The 10,643-nt window shown below is 42.6% G+C and overlaps 1 long non-coding RNA gene across 2 annotated transcripts; it reads left to right on the top strand.

Annotated features, from left to right (window-relative positions):
• The first annotated feature begins 1,820 nt into the window (after positions 1 to 1,820).
• Positions 1,821 to 9,056, top strand: LOC125095846 (uncharacterized). Of its 2 annotated transcripts, XR_007125966.1 has the most exons (4): positions 1,821 to 1,982; positions 4,880 to 5,004; positions 6,026 to 6,246; positions 8,939 to 9,056. It is a non-coding gene; the product is annotated as an uncharacterized LOC125095846 (long non-coding RNA). The 2 variants fall into 2 exon arrangements; XR_007125965.1 differs by lacking the exon at positions 8,939 to 9,056 and having other exon boundaries at positions 6,026 to 6,686.
• Positions 9,057 to 10,643: the final 1,587 nt, after the last annotated feature.

The raw sequence follows: 10,643 nt of genomic DNA, 5'->3' as shown, positions 1-10,643 counted from the left end.
GGGAGAGGAAGAGAAGGACTCAAGCAGGCTCCACTCTCCAGTATGGAGCTCAATGCAGGGCTTGATCTAATGACCTTGAGATCACATCCTGAGCCAAAATCAAAAGTTAGATGCTAACTGACTGAGTCACCTAGGCACCCCTCAGTTTCATCTTTAGACACTGTTTTCCTGGTAGTGCCTTACATTTGATATTTGTTTGAATGGTATCCAGGAGGCTGAAGAATTTTAAAACCTTTTTTTTTTGTGGGGGGGTGGGGTGGTAGGGACTATAATTGTCTTTCCCTCCGTTTATTTCTCTTCTCCTTCATTTTAGCATAGAAAGCAAAAACAGACCAGGTGACACCTCCATCACTTTGGAAACACCCGTTAACTGATCACCTAGTTCATTAGGAATATTCTCTACTTTCCATATAACTGCAAGTAATGGTGTTGATAACCTTTCTGCTCTTTCATAATAAGGCCCCTCCTCTTGCAGTTTCTTTTTTTTTTTAATTTTTTAAAAATTTATTTGAGAGAGAGAGAGAGAGATCTAAGTCAACAGAGAGGCAGGCAGAGAGAGAGGGGGAAGCAGGCTCCCTGCTGAGCAGAGAGCCTGATGTGGCGCTTGATCCCAGGACCCTGAGATCATGACCTGGGCCGAAGGCAGAGGCTTAACCCACTGAGCCACCCAGGTGCCCCCTCTTGCAGTTTCTAATAGCATATTTCTCATTGCTTTCTGAACCCTCACCAGCAGTGTCTCCAAAGCCGAGATTTCTACTGTCTATTCAAGACAATTAGGCTTTCTTTAACACGCTCCTCAAATTCCTCCTAGCTTCTGTGCACTGCTCAGTTTCAAAACCACTTGCACACATATCTGTTCCAAGAACCTTACTTCCAGGAACCAAAAATCTGTATTTATCCCTTTTCTCCTCTTACCTCCAGAGGTGACTATTATAACATACTTAAAACATCATTTGGTTTGTGAAGACTTCTTATAAAATTATGCTCTTGTTTTATGAGCATACATTTTTATTTTCTTAAATGGTTTTCTTAAATGGTAGTGTTTTAGATATCTCATTCTCTTTCCCGCTCTTTCCAACCATCACTATGCTTTCAAGCTCCATCCATGATGTTATGTGTGATTATGTGTGACTAGATGTTGTCAGTGGCTTCCAACTGTGTGTAGTTCACTGTGGGTTACACCCCTCCCCATGTTTTCTATGTCCAGTGCCCTAGGGGTGGGTACCCAGGTGATCTCTCTCTTCATGCCCTCATCACAAATAATGTGGCCATGAGCATCTTAATCCATAGTCCCTTAGGAATTTGTGTGAGGATGTCTTTGTGATATATGCATACCCAGAAGTGGAATTAATGACTCTTAGGATATACATAGGCTTAAATTGACTAGGAAGTGCCAAATTACTCATAATCTTCATGCACTAGTGTTCATTCCTACCCACCATGCATCAATGAACTTGATGCCACATCTAGGCCGACATTCAGTATCATCATCCAGCTTAAAATATTTTTTCAGTCTATTTGGTATGAAATTATATCTCATTAATATTTTAACTGGTGTTTTTCCTGATAATGGATGAGTTTGAGCATCCCTTCATATATGTTTGACTTCCCTCTTCCATGGATTGCCTGCATTTACCCTCATTTGTATCCCTGATTTTTTAAGATCAGAGAGCAGGTATGATTTCTCCTGCATTCTCTACTGCTCCCAACAACACTGACGGATGTTGATTGATGACTGATGAGAAGGTCAATGTGGTTGTGTTATTTGAGCTTCTGGATTTTGAGGCCTACTTTTCCTCCACAGAGCCTGAGGTGTTTGCCTTCATTCATTCAGAACACATTCATCAAATGACTACCCCATGCCAAGTCTTCCCGTGCAACTCTCCCTCCCGGCAAAGCCCAAATGACCTGTCAGTCACTCTATCAATTGAACAGAAGAATGAAACTGGTCATACAAGTCATCTGGCATCAGACAGACTCTGGTAACATTTTACGTGCCGTTTGATAGACTCTAATGTTCTATGATCCTCTGACTCTCACTGACTAGCTGATTTTTTTCCTTAATTGTTGTGTTTAACTGCCATGTGCCTAAACCAAGGCAAGATCCAAGCAATCTAGGCTATGTGTTTGCACATCAATAGGAAACCCCAAACAGCCTTTTGTTAAGTGTCTCTGTTTGTGAGGCACAGTATTACATGGTAGTGAACCATGATTGCTGAAAATTATCACAGATTGCAGAGTCCTTACTGTACTCTACAAAGGTCACAAGTCTTCATGTGACAACATTTATTGGCATTTCCAGAGAGAAGTGTTCTCAGCCCTAACCTAGCTACTCCCACATCCACCCACTCCAGGGCAGGGTTAGGAGCCCAAATCTGTTAAGTCTTGACTGAAATACCTCTACCCTATATGGTCATTATCTTTTTATTTGTTCTTCCTCCTCTAGATTCGGGACACATGGAGGACACAGATTGTGTCTTATTAATTTCTTTAGTCTACTGTACTTAGCAAGGCATTTGTCACAGAGTAATTTTTCAGTAAACATTTATTGACTTAATGAATGAACACATGAAAAAATATTTATTGAGCACCTACATACCACATACTATGTCAGATGCTAAGAATTCATAGATGAATAGGACACATTTTAATTATAAAATAGCGTGGAAAATGTACTGAGGAGGAGCACCGTATCTTATGGGGAAAAGAATGTCAAAGAAGGGATGCCACACTCATCTTGCAACACTCATCTTTCTTATCTCCAAAAGAGTTCTTCCGCCTTAAGTTCTGGTTATGGCTTGCACTTTACTTGCAAGAAATAGGCTCTTTCTGTGGGTACATGTGTGAGAGAGGTGTGGGTGTGGATGCTGCCTGTCCACATGTGCCTATTCCATCATAGCCTGAAGTTAGTACAGGGAGGTTGAAGGCTATTTGCCCACCTTCCAAGTGGCTGGGATAGCTATAGCTGCATTCGGGGCCGTAGTGTGGACAGAAAGGTGAGCATCACAATATTGGACCCTTAATTCCTTTGGTATGTGATCCAACAGTTGGGAAAATCTAAGCTGGCCTAGGAGTGAGCTTTTGTAGCTCCATCTCAAATCCATGTCAATTTTCAACTCTTTGGTCAAGTGAAAGGGACTTGGGTCAAGTTCTTTCCAAATAATCAGGCTTTGAGGGAAACTTGGTCAAGTACGTTTGCTGAAAGGTCTAGTTATGTACCTCTTGGAAAATATACTAGTCAGGTCTCTGCAGGATCCTTGTCTCACTTCATATCAGCTCAGTGACAAAGTGTGGGCAGTGACTTCTAAAATGGACACTAGGTATGGGACCCAGTGGGGAGGTATGCTAGATTTGGCATTATGTCTTCCACAGAGAAACAAACACTCATTTCTTTGTTTTTACTTTAAAAGATACTTCTTATAAAAAAGATTTCTTTGTAAAGAATCACTTAATACTTGGTATTTGAACAAGTGAAACAAATTCAGGTTTCCCTGAGCAAATCCCTAAAGAGATTTCCTTCGTTTCCATATCTGTGGACTTTGGATAGCAGTCTAATGTGACATAATCTTCAATACATTTCTTTTTCATTGATATTCTACAGGGCAGAGTTCTTTTATCTTTATTTGCTCCCTAATCTTGAAGCATTTGCTCAATAACCACCGTGTGGTTAAGTATGCAACTCTTGCCTTTGCCACTCTTTTACAAAATTATTGAAATAGTTTTCTCCTGTGCATTTCCCTCTATTTTTATGGACTCAGCCACTGATAACCAGGATCTGGTGCATGTGAGTTGCCCTTGTTTGTTTGTTTAGGGTCTGTGAGCATACCCATCATAAACCAAAACAGTCAATAGCAGATGAATTGATGAAGGCTACCACCAATAATAATTGGGCAATGTGGGGACAACCCATAGAGAAAGGGTAGGCAAACATTTTCTCTAAAGGATCAGAGAGCAAATATTTTAGGCTTTGTGAGTCATAGAGTCTCTGTCATGACTACTCACCTTGGCTGTTGTAGTGCCAACTCAGCTGTAGACAATATGAAAATGAATGAGCATGGCTATATTTCAATAAAACTTCATTTACAAAAACAGGCAACAGGCCAGATTTAGCCTGTGGCTATAGTTTACTGATCCCTAACCTAAGATAGAAACAAGTAGCTTTAGGGGCACCTGGGTGCCTCAGTCGGTTAAGCATCTGCCTTTGGCTCAGGGTATGATCTCAGGGTCCTGGAATTGAGCCCCATGTCGGGCTCTCTGCTTAACAGGGAGTCTCCCTTGCACTCTCCCCACCCCCATCAAATTTAAAAAAAAAAAAGAAAAGAAAAGAAAAAAGAAACAAGTAGCTTTAGCCATGAAAAAGATATAAGGGTCCACCCCTTTGAAAGTCTAATTTTGCCCTGTATCTCAGCATATAGCATCTGCTGTCTAGTTTTGTTTCCAGAGCATTAGGTTTATAGGGGACGTGAGGGGTTAGAGTAACCATGTTTACAGAGGATTCAATGACAAGAAGCTCCAAGGGCGCCCTTCCCTTTTGTTTTCAAAACTCTTGTCCTGTCCTAGCTGGGCTGTGGTAATGGGTTGAAATAGAGAAGGGTCTGGAATGGAAACCAGCCACTCCACAGAGGATCTGTGTCTCCTGGGGGAGTTGGGGTTTGGTCTTTAGGGAGAAAGAAGAGATGTGCTTCTAGGAGTCTACTCTAGTGGCCCAGAGATAAGCAAGAAAAGAGACCAAGTTCCCCAAATTCTCCTGGGTGCAATGTTGGTTCCGGTTTTGGAGAGGTCAGTTTCAGAGCACAGTTTCTAGGCACAGAGTTTGGCTAGTGGTTTGTGTTTCATTGGTAAAGAAGATCTTATGGTAGTTCTGGTGCTCTCTTTGCAGCCATTGACAGATGTGAACAATCCGTTGCCATGTGGACTCCTTATACAGTTTCACCATTTGCCAAAGCAATGATTCCACTGCTTCTATGTGGGACACAAGGGACACAAGTAAGAACTAAAACAAAGGTAAGAAACTTAAGGTCAGGTATCCTTTACTTGGAAGAGGGCCAGTAAGTACATTAATGAATGTATGGAGTGGAAGTTGCAGCTGAGACCAAATTCTAAGATTGTGGTTAATTTTCTTTCTACCTGGAGTAGATCCATAATCTTGCTTTTTGCTCTATCATTTTTTTTTTTTTTTTTCTCAAGTCTGAGCAAACACAAGCCATCCTTGAGTTCCCAGCTCTGGTAGGTTCCCAAGTAAGCAGCATCTGTTGGATGGAGAAGTAGTTTATACCCAAGATGTTTTTAGAGGGCTGAAACAGCGTTGGTGTCTTGGCCATCAATTAGACAGGGGGAGAGGGCAAGCAAAGAGGCAGCAGTGAAGTTGGTAATTACACACTATAGTACCATTGACCTCCAAGAGCAGGTGGCGGGGGCAAGTGAAATTCCAGGCTCTGTCACTCAAGATTCACTTTTGCTCTTGTATTTCGGCCTGAGGGGATGCTCATTGATCTGGAAGAGATTATCTACACCATCTTGTTAATAATAAGGACAATAAGAAAATAATGTTTTCAATACTGAAGGATATTTTCCTTTCCTTAGTTGCTTGAAAGTTGCTATTACATTTTTAAAACCTCTGTCTTTACTGTTCTCTCTTTATGTATGTGTGTGTATATATGTATACATATATTCATCTACATATATATACAAATTGGGAAGATCAGCATCTATATCTATAGTATGAGTTCAATATTCACTGCTTCTTTATTTTTAAAATTTATTTATTTATTTATTTGCGAGAGGGTGGGGAGAGCATGGACAGGGGAGGGGCATAGGGAGAGGGAGAGGTAGACTCCCTGCTGAGCCGGGAGCCCTGTGCTAGCCTTGATCCCAGGACTCCGAGATCCTGACCAGAGCTGAAGGCAGACGCTTAACTGATGGAGCCATCCAGGTGCCCCAGTATTTACTGCGTCTATAGAACTAGCCCTTTGTTGAGGCCTTTGCAGCCCTAATATTTCCATTTATTCACCTTTTTTTTTTACAGAACCACCTCTACTCCTGGGTCACAGGTCCAGAGAGGAGGGCCCAGAAAAGGATACCCAAGTCCTGGCAACAGATTTGGTGACCATCCTTCAGCCTTCCCAGTTGCGCTTGCCATTTTCAATATCACTTAGAGCTGTGGTTCCAATTCTGTCCCCTTGTGTCTCCAGCATCTCTCCCTCCCAGGGAGGCAGCTTCGCTTTTGGTCTTCAGTGGGGTGGAGAGGTGAGTGTGTTGTTTCAGGTTGCCTGTGTTCCATCCTGGGCAGCGTGGAGTCAAGGCAGAGGGTATGGAGAGTGGGACATAACAACTTCATTTTCTCTAGCTCTTGAGCCCACGTCAAACCCTTCTTACAATAACAGACCCCAATCTTCAGCTGGTGCCTGGGACAGATGGAGGTCTTGGCAGAAGCTGAGATTACTTTCCAATTTCACTGAGATTATAAAAACAACATTTTTGAACTTTAAATCCTGGCACTCATGACCCTGAGTATTTTCTTTTTCTTTTGTCACTACGTTCTTTGAAGACCAAGTCACCTGTTCCTTCATCTAGAGACAATGTTTCAGGCGATAAGAAAAGACAAACTATCAGAAACCCCAGAGGCGCCAATTATCTACTCTTTTGATGCTAACAACTTGCATTTCAACCCATTCATTTATATAAAAGTGACTACCTCTTTCTGTTCACATTCTTGGAGCATGGGCGGGTGGGGTTTGTCTCTGCCAAAAAGTAGCCAGATCAAATTTTTTAAATGAACAAGAGTCAAAAAAAAAAAAAAAAAGGTAAATTGACTTTTTACAGGGAAACAGGCCATTCCTCAAAAACTATTAAAGATTCTGTCATCCAGAATATCCCTATCCTGTTGACCTTATTTACAGATTTCATGAAATATACATCATTGTAACATTGATATATGGACCCCGTAGCATCCAATTTCTTGAAGGCATATGAACCTGATAAGGATGCTGGTCATGTACTCATAAACGTGGGGGCAATATAAATGAGATGATGCCCCATGGAATATGACACCCACAGATGCTTTCCTAAAATACGCTCATATCCTTTGGAAACAAGGCAATTTGGCTCTCTACCTTGGCTCTGAATGGAATAATGTTCTAGGTGGGGGAGGCAGGTAATAAAAGCGACAATTGTGAAGTGTTACTGGCAGTTTTTTTCATTTTTACTGCAAGCTGGGGCATACATTTGTCTTCATTGTCAAGGGGCTGGAGGTGTTTACAAGTTAAAGACAAGGAAGCAGGAAAGCTTATTCCATTCTCTCAGCCGGGAAAGCACCCGTTTCCTTATCACGAATCCAAAACCACATCTTGGGCAAGAATTAGGTGACCCATTGCTTTAGATTTGGTCTGGGTTGGAAGGTTTCCTTGCTCCTTTCCCCATACCCCCCTGGTGGTGTGGAAAGACCTGGCAAGAGTTGCTCTTAGAGGGTGATAGCGAACCAAACTGAGCCATTTCTGCCCCTTCCCCCCCGTGTCAGCCCACTGGACCCTGAGAACAGCTGTGGGGTCTAGCCTTTGCCAGTTGACAAAACCTTCCTAACTTTTCTCATCCTTCAGGGGAAACAAAAAGTGGGTGCAGTCATTTTGGAAGCAGAGCGATTGTTCGTTGGTCGACTCCTTCTCTGTAGACAGTGATGCAGGTCGAAAATGTTTATTCTGCGTCCGGGCCTCCCCATCTGTTGACGATCCATCTTGATCCAAAGTGGGAGCTCATTACTCCCAGAGCGGCTCTACACATACTGGGTGAGAATAAGAAGGAACTTGTAAACCTTCCCCGTACTTTGGAGAAAAACCAGCCCAACCCTTTCCGTCAGAGGTATTTTTCGGGGGTGGGGGGGAGGGGGAACACAGCTGAAAGGGAGATGCGCGCACGTGCACACACACACACACACACACACACACACACACCACACTTCAAAACAAATCTAAAATGCAAGGAACTTCAGACATGGGAACAGGGACTGAAATCCTAGCCCAGAGCTTGCAAATCCACAGCAGCCGCATAGCAAGCCTCTGTGTGCCCCTCTTCATTTATGAACAGTCAACAAAGCAACTGCAGGTGATCCGGCCTGATGCCGTGGAGGCCTCTCAGATGGCCCGGCTCCTGCAAACTTATTCATCGCCTCATTAAAGCAATTTCAAAATCAATTCTGGATTTGACAAGCCGTCAGTACATTGTTGCTTCTCGGTGATGGGAGTGACACGTTAACAGCAATTAGACTTTTGCACACGCACGTTGGAGCCTGTTCAGCATATTCTTTATTAGAAGAGCCTAAAAAGCGTTATTATAATCATCTAACCTGGGGTCATGGACACATGCTCTATGATCTCTGCCTCTGTCAGCAGTCCCCTTGGTGAAATTTTGCCTATTGTCCGTAGAGATTAAAAGGAAGTGCTTACCCCAGATGCGATATTGGAAAATCAAAGGTCAGAGCAAAGCTTGTGCTAACCTCCATGTTTTTTAATACAAGTTATAGGAGCAATCAGATTAGCATGAACAGATATTGCGCCTTCTAACAGATGGAGCAGGATTCTTATGCAAACGAGGGAGGACAGGCTACAGTCGGTTGGTGGCAATGTTCTGGGGGCAGGAGTGGGTTTGGCCAGCACTTGGACAGTGAGGATAGCAAAGCCTTCACTCCAGAAATGCTCAGAGGCACAGCAGTCCTTTATGTCAAGGAAAATCACCTCCTTCTGTAATAAAATCAGCCTATCCTGTTTGGAATGGTCCCTTTTATGGCCAGCTCTCTTGGTCAGCTAAGGTCATTAGTGGGAGGTGTTTTCCTCTCTGCTTTGGGAGCCCCACAGAATCTCCTGAAAACGAGTAATGTAACCCGATCTTCCCAAGACTCTGCCATCCAAATAATCCTCAAATCTCATCGGACCCCATTTATTTCTAGGTAGTCCCAAGAGAGAGTCTCTCATGTGCCCACAGACAATTCGCTCCTGGTCTTCTCTTCTGATTTCTGCTTTGATGGCTACCATTTGAGAGTGGTTTTATGTCCAGTGCGAATAAAGCTAACATCTTACAACAACCATTCAAGTAAGAACTTTTATTATTTCTACTTCGAAGATGAAAAAAATAGGAGAGCAGCAATGTTCATCCAGTTGCCCAGTATCTCGTTGCTAGAACACAGGATGCAAACTCAGACAGTCTGGTTTCCAGTCACTTGTAGTGTCATTACTTGATATTGCCTCTTAATTAAAAGCTGATTTCCACACGAGGGAACCACCTCCCCAAGCTCCCAACATTGCAAGATATTCAATGTTCCAGGAAACATTTATTGACTGACTGACTAATGGATTCATGGAATGAAAGAATTTGACTTCATGATGGCCAGATTCACGCAGGGGTATATAATATTTCAAATTCCCAACCTTTCCAAGCAAACTCAGTTTGCTTACACTGACCAGCTATTTAAAATTGTAAACAGCTCTCAACTCTATAGTCCATATTCTCTCTCCCTGCTTTAAGTGGTGATGTTTGTCACCACTGACATATGGTGTATTTTATTTGCATATCCCTTCCTCTAGAATATAAAAGCAAGAATTTTTCAGTGTTTTGTTCATTGCTCTTTCAGTGTTAAACAGTGCCAGCAACAAACTGTGGTCTTGATAATTGTTGAGTAAATGAAAGGGTTATGTATTTCAGGTGTAAAGAGGACAGGGAATATGTCCTATCTTTGGTTCAAATATAGATCCACAGACCTATGTGCATCACTGATGAGAAACTCGACATGAAAAACTAGAGGGAATTTAGTGCTCTTCTTGCCTCTTTGTCATTTTCAGAGAATTATTTGCTTTTGATAACACTGAGCTGAGGGTAGAACCAGAACTAAAAGTCCATGTCTGGGTGCTTTCCCTCTCCACATGCTACCACTTAGTGTGGCCAGATCTAGGGATTTCCTTTTCCACTTACCTCGTTATTAAATGTCTTCTCTGAAAGCCCCCAACAGATCGGATGTTGCCCCCACTCCTACTTTGGGTGCCTTCCTGGTTGGCTGACTGCAGGGGCTTTAGAGGGTCCCTGTCTTTTGTTGGATGGGTGGTTGCTAGCTTTTGAAGCAGGGCTGCTCATTGCTGATTTCCCCCAGGCGCTGGTTTTTGAAGCCAACACATCAAAGGCAAGCAACATTTGAATTCCTCAGCTATTCATCCAGTTGGTCAGACTAGATGCACACCCTCAAGAAGCCATTTGTTACTTTCAGTGGGGGCAGCAGATGAGCAGGAAGCCACCATTTGGAGGAGAAGCTGACAGTCTACCATGAGGATCAGTAGGTCTGCAAAGGGTCTGCTTTGGGTTAATATTTTGATGTAAAGTTTCCCAAAGAGAGGTTTTAGGAAAATCAAGTGTGGAAACTGTGTGTGTGTGTATGCGTGTTTGGTGATGGTGATGATGGTGGTGATGATGGTGATATTGATGATGATTTGGGGTGATAGATAGGCAAAAGGTTGAGAAGAAATCTTAGCATTTCCGACAAGAACGAATAGAACAGCAGTTTTGCAAATTGTGATCCAGGGATCCTTGGGGGTTTTGGAAACCTTTCTGGGGGGTTCTATAAATTCAAAACTGTTTTCATAGCAACACTATGATATTATTTGCCC

This window comes from Lutra lutra, chromosome 3, assembly GCF_902655055.1.
Source record: "Lutra lutra chromosome 3, mLutLut1.2, whole genome shotgun sequence".
In the NCBI taxonomy this organism is placed as follows: domain Eukaryota; kingdom Metazoa; phylum Chordata; class Mammalia; order Carnivora; family Mustelidae; genus Lutra; species Lutra lutra.
Note: the sequence above shows the minus strand (reverse complement) of the source record. Positions and strands in the feature narration are given on the sequence as shown.